Source organism: Telopea speciosissima, chromosome 9 (genome assembly GCF_018873765.1).
Source record: "Telopea speciosissima isolate NSW1024214 ecotype Mountain lineage chromosome 9, Tspe_v1, whole genome shotgun sequence".
NCBI lineage: Eukaryota > Viridiplantae > Streptophyta > Magnoliopsida > Proteales > Proteaceae > Telopea > Telopea speciosissima.
Genome location: NC_057924.1, coordinates 23,528,060 through 23,537,358, shown reverse-complemented (window position 1 = coordinate 23,537,358; position 9,299 = coordinate 23,528,060). Strand labels below are relative to the sequence as shown.

Below are 9,299 nucleotides of genomic sequence, written 5' to 3'. Positions count from 1 at the left end.
AGTGTGTCTGAGTCTTAATTTGTTGAAGGATCAAAATTCAGGTACAACTAGGCTTTCTTGCATAAATGGGTACAATTATCCTTAGAATTAACAAAAAAAACTAAAACAGAAAGTGTTGGAGATTACTATTAAGATGTCTCACTCTTTTATGCATTATGTAAGGATAATGTTGTAGTCATTACAAGGAAGACCCTTCAAGGTGCTAACATGTACATGTATCATGTGGGTCCATGCATCCAAAGCTGGACAGAGATAAGGATCATAATCATCATATCAAGACATGTGCTAGGGCTATTGAGAGTCAATCATCTTCAATTTCTATATATTCTTTAGGTAAAATTTTCTTCTATTTATGACTCTTTCCAACTTTGTATTTCCTCATATTGAGAAACAGAAGCTTTATCCTACACGGTTTTTTTGTTTTACACAGCCTCTCAAGTCTCACTGATTCATAAATCATGGTTACATCCAATATTGTTCAGACAAAATCAGGACAATATATTAAAGTCTTGTTATACAGTTACTGAAAATTGATCCATAAGTGATACTTCATGAAACAAGCTTAAGAGTGGAATAATTCTTCTAGAACAAGCTCCCCTCATGCTCATGAAAAGAGATGCAAAAAATTGTAAATTCTTAAAAATGTATGGAAGCTGTTAATGGAAATTCTGATTCTTGTGTTTTCGGTTTCCTCCTTATGTACATATAAGCTCCAGGGATTTGACCAAGAGACATGTTCTTCATTATCTACTAGACTAGCACCTCTGAACCAACTCACATATCCAATCACACCCCAATTCCCCAATCAAGGTTTTATATATATCTTTATAATGAAAAATACAAGTTGCGCTCATTGAGTGATTTCAGCCCAAATTTTTTCATTTCTTATCTCTTGGTTGTACCAGTTGAAAAGGACAGTGGGGCCAGAACATCTGCCCATTGATCACGGCATATATGCATGACCCCTACAATTATCATTTGAGAACTAACATTATCACATGGGTTGGCTACAAGTCGCTTGTTTCTGTTCTCTCTTTGGTTTTAATGCTCTTGTATACTTATGGTCTCCTATTGCCTGATCCATAGGGCCCAGTGAGAGAGAGAGAGAGAGAGCTCTTAGTAGTTGCAAGGGTCACAGGCTCCAGAGTCCAGACCCACCTAAAATAAGCTAGAAGACTGGAATAGTAAAGGGTCAATGCCATGAACATACAGCCATAGACAAATAGGGCCCTGCTCTTGGAACTTTTTGCAAATCCATGCCATGTGATCGGCACATGAAGTAATGTACTAGCTAGTATCAGGCCGGCAATATTTAAACCTTTTCACATCACTCAATTTTGAAGAATTGTCTATACATGAACTGTTTTATCCTTATGCATCGTAAGTAGCTTAATTATACAAAAAGGAATATTTCAGTCCAGCTGATTTGCTAAAAGCTTTCAATTATTATCTTTGATTATTACTCTTTGGTAATGGTTATTTTTATTTCATATTGTGGTTGCATTCTTTCTAGTTGCTTTTATGAGGTGATGCTTACCTTCTCTAAATGGATTGATCTGGTTAGCCTGTTTCAGCCTTGGGGTGGGTTTGCATTTTGAGTGAAAGTGAGTGAAAGAGTTTTTTTCTTATATTTGTTGAATATTTGAGACTGAAAATGAGTGGTTTAGTTTGAAGAAATAGGAGAGATGTCTTTGGGGATGGATAGACACTATAGAGGGAGAGAACCCACGTAAGTGAGAAGTGTTGCATTTTATGAACCTCATTTCTTGCTTAATTCTTGGGAAAATAACCTGAATTTTGGCTATTCCTTTCTTTAGATATAAATCTTTGATAGTTAGGAATCTAAAATGATTGGACTCCCAAGTTGTAAGAAATATCCTTGATTGATGATAACTTTAGCTAGTTTACTTCTTATAGACTGGATAGCAACCCTTTTCCCCTATTGTGTAACTCATTGAGTAGATTTTATTATGCCAAAATGGCCAAAAACTGATTTACAGTCTAAATTAGGGACTTCTTTTGATAAATTTATATATTCTATATGCTATTAATCTGTTTGGTAAATGATGTACATGGTTGCTGCATAATGAATACATGCATCTCCTAAATTTTTGCAAATGAACACCAAAAAGAGTGGTTTAGTGCTCATGATCAAAATGGATTATTCATTCTTCCATACTTGCATAAACCTTGTTAGATCTATATGATAACAGATCAATCAAGGGTCTTTCCCTTTGAACAATTGCTGCCTTTAAACCTGCATAGCTTTGGGGAAGATATGGAAAATGAGATCTCTTTTCCTTCTTGTGAATGGATGTATTCATAACTTCCCTCCTGAATTTTCATTTTCCTTTTTTTTTTTCAAGTTAGATGCATTCATGTTGACTCTATTTATTTCCCATTTTGATGAGATCATAACTCACCTGCTGAATTCCTATTTAGAAATCTTGCTTGTTAACTTTCTCATGCAAAGATTCATTTCATTGCGACTCTCTTGCTGTATTTCTGTTTTAGACCTTTGCTCATTTCATTCCTCATGTGAAGATTCATGCTACTGTGACTTTTTTTGTTGTATTTTTATTTTGGATCTCTACTTAATGGGTCTTTAGCTCAAATTGGTAGAGCACTTGGAACATGCTCATGTTCCAAGGGGATGGTGGTTCGAATCCACCAAGACCCTTTTTATTCAACTGTTCATAGTACAGTCAGTTATGGCACTAATCCACACAAGAACCCAACATTAATGGTATTTTTGAAATTTGATATATTTTTATAATTATTTTGGTTATGTTAATAATGTATTTTAATTTTATGTTAAGGTTGGAAAGAGAGAAAATGATTTTACAAGTATTTTTTGGTATAATTTAAAAGGAAATGGCATTATAGTAATTAATATCAAATTTGAAAGAACAAGTTTTACCAAACACCATTTTTGTTCTGAACACGTTCTTGAGACTATTACCAAACGGTCATTTTCGGTCTCAGAACGCCGTTCTAGACCAAGAACGCACAAGAACGTTTCTAATCAAGAACGGGCGTTCTTTGTTCAGACCGTTACCAAATGCAGCCTAAAAGTTCTTCTTTCCTCTGCAATATTAACAGTTTACACTGTCTATCTATCCATAGCTGGAGAAGAAAAATTAAAGAGTAACAAAAAAGAAGATATATATAACAAGAAGGGGGAAAACTACAAAAGAAGAAAGCAAAAGGGTGGTGGGGGATAATTCTGATATAAAGGAAGATACAGTAAAGCTTACCAAATCCAAAGCAGAGATACAGATGAAGTGAAAAACGCCAAAGAAATCCTAACAAAAACTTCCAGTGGGTAAAAATTGAATGCAGTTAGAGAGAGATAAATCATGGTTTAAGAAGAAGATAGAGATTGGAGAAATGAAAACAAACTGCTCTATAAGATATAAACAAGAAATCATATTCAAATACATCAAAGCTTGGAGAAATGAAAACAAAATGCTCTATAAGATATAAACAGGAAATCATATTCAAATACATCTAAGCTAGCTTTATGAACTGATCAATTTAACTGCTAAAGACAGTTTCAGGAGAATTAAAATACTTAACCCGAAAGAAAGAGCAGTAAAGCCCGAAGACACTGGCACCTAAGATGTTGTCCTCCCTCTTCAAATTGCAAAATGAAACTTCAAGATGTTGGGATGCACAGTGATGTTAAAAAAGGAAAAAGGGAGAGGGGTTGATGGAAAGAAAGATGGTTTGGTTAGGAACCACAAGAGTCGTGACTTTCACATTTTATTTTCTTACTTCGTGTCTAAGTAAACTGCCTTTCCGTATTCCTCCTGTTCCTTGGCAAAACCTCAATAAAAACCCAACCAACATGTAACTTCGGTCTCCAATCTACTTTAAACTTTGCTTTTCAGAAGAAAAAAAAAGGAATGTAGTTAGAATCTTCAATGCAAATGGGATAGTATTAACTGAAGAAACTACTGTCCTTACCTAAGAAAATCAGGAAATAAATTAATTACCTCAGAAGATTCAATGGTTGCTTCCCTCACTCACATGTGTAACGATAAGAGAGAGATTTCCTGTACCAGTCTTTCTTCCTCTTATTTCTAAAATATATAATAAATCATATAGATCTTTTGAAACTCATAGAGAGAGAGAGAGACGTACCTGGAGGAGTTTGTACAGGTTCAATGTCGTTCTTAGCGAGTAACAATAAAATTATAAGCTCAGCTTGGAATCAAGCATGCAATTACTGAACTCATCATCCAAGTACTGCCAGCTCTGGACTTGTGAAGCCCTACCATTTATTACACCTTCCAGTATGAAGGAATCTTCAGTGTGCTGATGAGCCCCGTACCCATTTGAGCTGTCATGGGGGGAATCTGCCTCTAAGTCTTCACAGATATTTGTACGAAACTCCTCAATCCGACCTTGGTTGAACGATTTCTTCTCGACGAATGTAAGATGGTACTAATGTAGGGGTTGCACTTTCTTGTTTTGTCTCAAATTGGATTGCTGGATCCAAAGCCATTGTATCAATTTTCCCATGGCCAACCTTGGCATATGGAGGATCTTCCACATTATCTGCATTTTGAGGGCTGAAAGCTGATTGCTCAATGCAATTTGGCCTTGGGAACTCCAAGCAGCAAGTCTTAACTTGTTGAATGAGGTTGGAGTCTTCTGAGACCTAAAGAGACAAGCAAATTACAATATAACAAAATGAGTTTCAGACAAATTACAACTGAACTCAAGTGGAAGATAGGACATGTAAAATTACCAGATCAGTCACCCCAAGCTCAACCACGCCACCTAAAAATGGAAAGCATACCACAGTCTGCAAACCAAAAACAGAAGCTACTTATGATGGTGTTTTCATCAAATGCTGCTGAATGGAATATTGAAAAACAGCCAATGTAGAGGCCAAAGCAAAACAGAAGCATTGATTGAATTCATTCAACCAGAAATTCAAAAGGGTCAGCTAAGTCTATATGCTATTAGTACTCTCTTTCAACCATGAGGAGAGATAATAGGTCTTATATGTTACCAAATGACTAAGTGATACAGAACTGTGTTTACTTCACATCACTAACTATAAAGCTCTGTCATAATTCAATATGAAAGGAGAAAAGGAGATCCTGATACCTGGATAGATGCGCTGTAAGGATGATGATTGATTCCAGTTCAGTAATTGAAGAAAAACAACACAACAGAGACGATTATAGTCAGTTTGTCTGCCAATGTATAAAAGAGAATTTTCATCAGATTTAAGATTTCTGCAAGGAATAGTAACCTTTGCTAGCAGAGAACGTGTAAATACTTTGCTATCTGCATCGGGAGCCCTGCACAACCAGATGGTTTGACCATTTTCCAACGCTCTTTCAGGCAATCTGGGGACAAGCAATGAGTAAGAATATTATTTAGCTGCATCTTATTGACCATGAACCAACAGAAACGGGACAAAGCAACCTTAAAAATAGATAAATATACTCCAAACTATTTTTTACAGATTCAGTTCTTTTACTGCTAAAGTTTGTTCCTAGAACCTAAAATGATCTCTCATGGGCTGAAATTAAACCCAACACTGTTATGATCATCATAGTTGTCACGGCGTCACGGCGATCCAAGTCGGTGGAGGGGTGTCACGTCGATATATCGACATGTCGCCCGCCATGGCGTTGCCATGGCGAGCATGTCGACCATGTTTTATTTTTTATTTTCTCTATTTTTAATGTGTTAATAGATGTATACTCAAGCCATGTTTTATTTTTTCTCTATTGTTTCTCAAGTTTTAAGAAGAAAATTCAGAAATCGAAGAAGAAATCGAAGAGGGAAAGAAGAAATCGAAAGAAATCGAAGAGGGAAAGAAGACAGGAAGAAGAAATCGAAGAAGAAATCGAAAGAAATTGAAGAGGGAAAGAAGAAATCGAAGAGGGAAGAAGAAATCGAAGACAGGAAGAAGAAATCGAAGAGGGAAAGAGAGTCAGGAAGAAGAAATCAAAGAGGGTCGCCATGGCGTAGGTCGCCATGCAGCCCTCTCCAGCGCCAGGACGCCATGGCGACGCCATGACAACTATGATGATCATATGTAATTAGATTCAATTTTTAGCACTAATTTGAAATTACTCAAGTTCACTGGCCCACTTCTTCTCCCCAAAACCGATTTCTGATTCTGGGAAATCCCACCACCAGGATTGATAAAGAAGTTAAAATGCAGGTAATTATAGAGAAAATTGCATCTTCAATCCTCTCATTGAATACATTTAAACATTCTAACCAAACATTAATATAAACAAATTAGATTTAAGGCTGTAGGAGGCCAGAACAACAGGAAGAATTTAATAATAAGAACTAAAATTAGAGCCCAGGAGGAGAGACAAGTACCCTTGTCCACGGTTGAATTGAAAGGACATGCAAACTAAGTAAAACCACTCTGCATCAGTGAGATTTTCAGTAGACAATGCTGCTGAAGGCCTCCCAGCTTGTGGGTTGGTTCCACCTGCTGATAGTGATTCATACAGCTCTCTTAACTGTTCACTCCTTTGCAATCCCATTTGGTTAGCATTTAACTCCCTGGGTTGCAATGTTTTCATGGTCTTTATGTCTCCATTGTAGTACCCATCTCGCCATTCCAACACCCTAAAAATAATCACAACCAAAACCCAGAAGAAAAGGTTAACAAAAAAATTAAAACTATGTAAACCTATCTCCGATCATGATTAACAGGGCACAAGCATTTCATGCATCTTCACATCAGTTCATGATCTTAAGCAACAGAGGATAGTGAATTAAAAGCTCACACCTCAGGAATGGGGTTGCAAATCTGAAGCCATCACTTTAATGGGCTATACTGGAACCACATTAAAGCCAGATTTCTCCAATTATGCAAGGAAGAGTTATAGAAAAACCTAATTTAGCAACAAACAGGAAACAGAATGGAAAAACAAGAGGCCCAATTTTTTTCTTTTTTTTTTTGGGTGGTGGTGGTGAGTGTTTTTGATGGATTCCAAGTATAAGAAATCCAGATATAGTACAACATTATTATTTTTAACTACAACATTCACTATGGTGTTTAATGATTCAACAACTTTGCAAAAGAGGGTTGGCAATTTAATCAGTGAAATATGAGCCTGATCTTGAAAAAAACAAAACCATTAATAGTAAAATTTCCCAGTTGAGCAAACTCATTATCCTTGAGACCCACACAAATGCTAGCCATTATATATCACTTCTGTAACTGTTAAGCAGACCCAGTTGCAGGAAACTAAGAAGGCAGAGCAAAAATGTTCCCAACAACTTATGACAACAAGATCCCTACAGTAACTGAATCCACTGGACTGGGCTGCCACCAGCCCTTGAAAAAGAAAGAAATGGTTCTTTTTCTATTGCTTGTCTGATAAAATTGTCAAGCAAATCATTTCCTTCCTCTGGTTTCACTGCTTTCTGCTCAGACATCATCGTATCTGGAGAACTAAAGCCCCTTAATTTTGCAGTTGGCATCTATGATTCTCACCAAAATTTAGTATCAGCCATATCACAAGGTCTCCTGCTCACATTAAAAAGCAGAATATAAGGATAACCATGAAAGAATTCTAAACTTAAAGTTGTGCAAGTAAACATTATAGTTGTCAAGGAGAGACAAAGGTCATTTATCCAGCATGTATCAGTGGATTATTTAAAACAAAAATGCAGGTGGCAATTTTCTTGACAAGAGCTACAATCTTAGCTATTTAACAGGAAGAAAAAAAAAATGATTCCTTCTACTTATAGTGGTGTTGCAGAGGGTTGAACAAGAAGAATTGATTTATGGGGACACCAGGTGAACCAGAAAATTTACTAACGACATCAGCAAAGGCTTAAATATGTAAAAAATTTAATAACAATGTTTTTAAAGCCAGACGGAGAACAAGATTCCCCACTTTCTTTTGATAACCACATGATATGTTGTATGCGGCAACATTATAACAGCACATAAGTACCATCTCATTTATGGCATGCCCAACAAAATTTAGATAGATTTTTAGGCAATCAATTATATAGGGCAGCCATTTTCTGATCGCAGGTGTCACTTAGGCTAGATATGATGTTCTATCAAATTTAGTATGAAAATACATTTTCTATAAATCAGGAAGGAGACCCCAATACTCTTTGAACTTAGTATGTAACAGGGACACTTAATAATACAAAAATTCACCATCCCATGCACCCTGCTTCTGTTTCTTAGTTTGTGTCAGACACCAACACTTCTGTTCATTATTCTGTATACTTTTCACAGTGATTGCTGTGTCAAATGGCTGTATCTATGACAGACAATAAGAACCATGTCTGTCCTTGTTAACTATTGGCATTTGGTCTCTATCCAAGAAATGAAAAAAGAATAAGGAATTAAAGCTTTTAGGCAGCATACCTGCTCCCAAGGGAAAATGTCTATAATCAAATAAATTGTCCTGAGATCAAACTGTTATTCTGGAAAACCTCAGAAATCATTAGCAGGCCATTACTTTGGATCCAAAAATAAGACCCTTTCAGAAAACAGATGTGTTGCACGATCCATCCAAAGTACATAAGCTATTTCATATTAAGTAAGAAATGTATTAGGTTACAAAAATTTAAAAACTTTCCTACAGAAACCCAACCGACCATTGCAATGCCCGTGAACAAATTTAATTCTGTGTGCTCATTAATTTCCCTGATCCACACTTTTCACAAACAGCAGGTCCATCAAAAGAAACATTCCCAACCCAATAATCGACTAAATTGATACAGAAAAGGACGGTAAATGTCGCCCATGGAATGAATAAAGAAGGCTGTTTGGCCTTCAAACCCATCATAGGTCAGTTAATTAAACAAGTAAGAAAAGGTAAAATAATTATTCCAAACATCCCGATAACAATTTATGCACCTCCAGTGTACACAGTACACGTCAAACTCAAAATAGGGAGAATGAAGAGCATAAAAAGCAGGAAAAAAATGAATCGGATCACAACCGAGTCAAATGCAGAAAAAAAAAAGGACAGAAAAACCAAAACAACAGACTAAATTCAAAACCGAAATAAATCAACCGACAATAAGAAGGATGTGAAGGGGGAAACGCACTTATTACACTCCTAAAACGCCATCACTCATTCAATCAATACAAAATGAAACCCTAAAAGCAGATATTCATGGAAAAGAGAGAAAACTCAGGAAGCAGAGCAAAATATCTTACACGTAATCGACAGAGTTCGAATCAGAACAAAGTCTTTGGCCTTTCGCTTCGCTTGCCGCCGAGTTACCGACTGTCATCTTTCATGTGTTTTTATGGGGTGAAGAGGAAAAGGAAC

The 9,299-nt window shown here is 36.3% G+C and overlaps 1 pseudogene; it reads right to left on the bottom strand.

Moving 5' to 3' along the window:
• Positions 1–4,197: 4,197 nt before the first annotated feature.
• On the bottom strand, positions 4,198–7,476 carry LOC122638765 (annotated as a pseudogene).
• Positions 7,477–9,299: the final 1,823 nt, after the last annotated feature.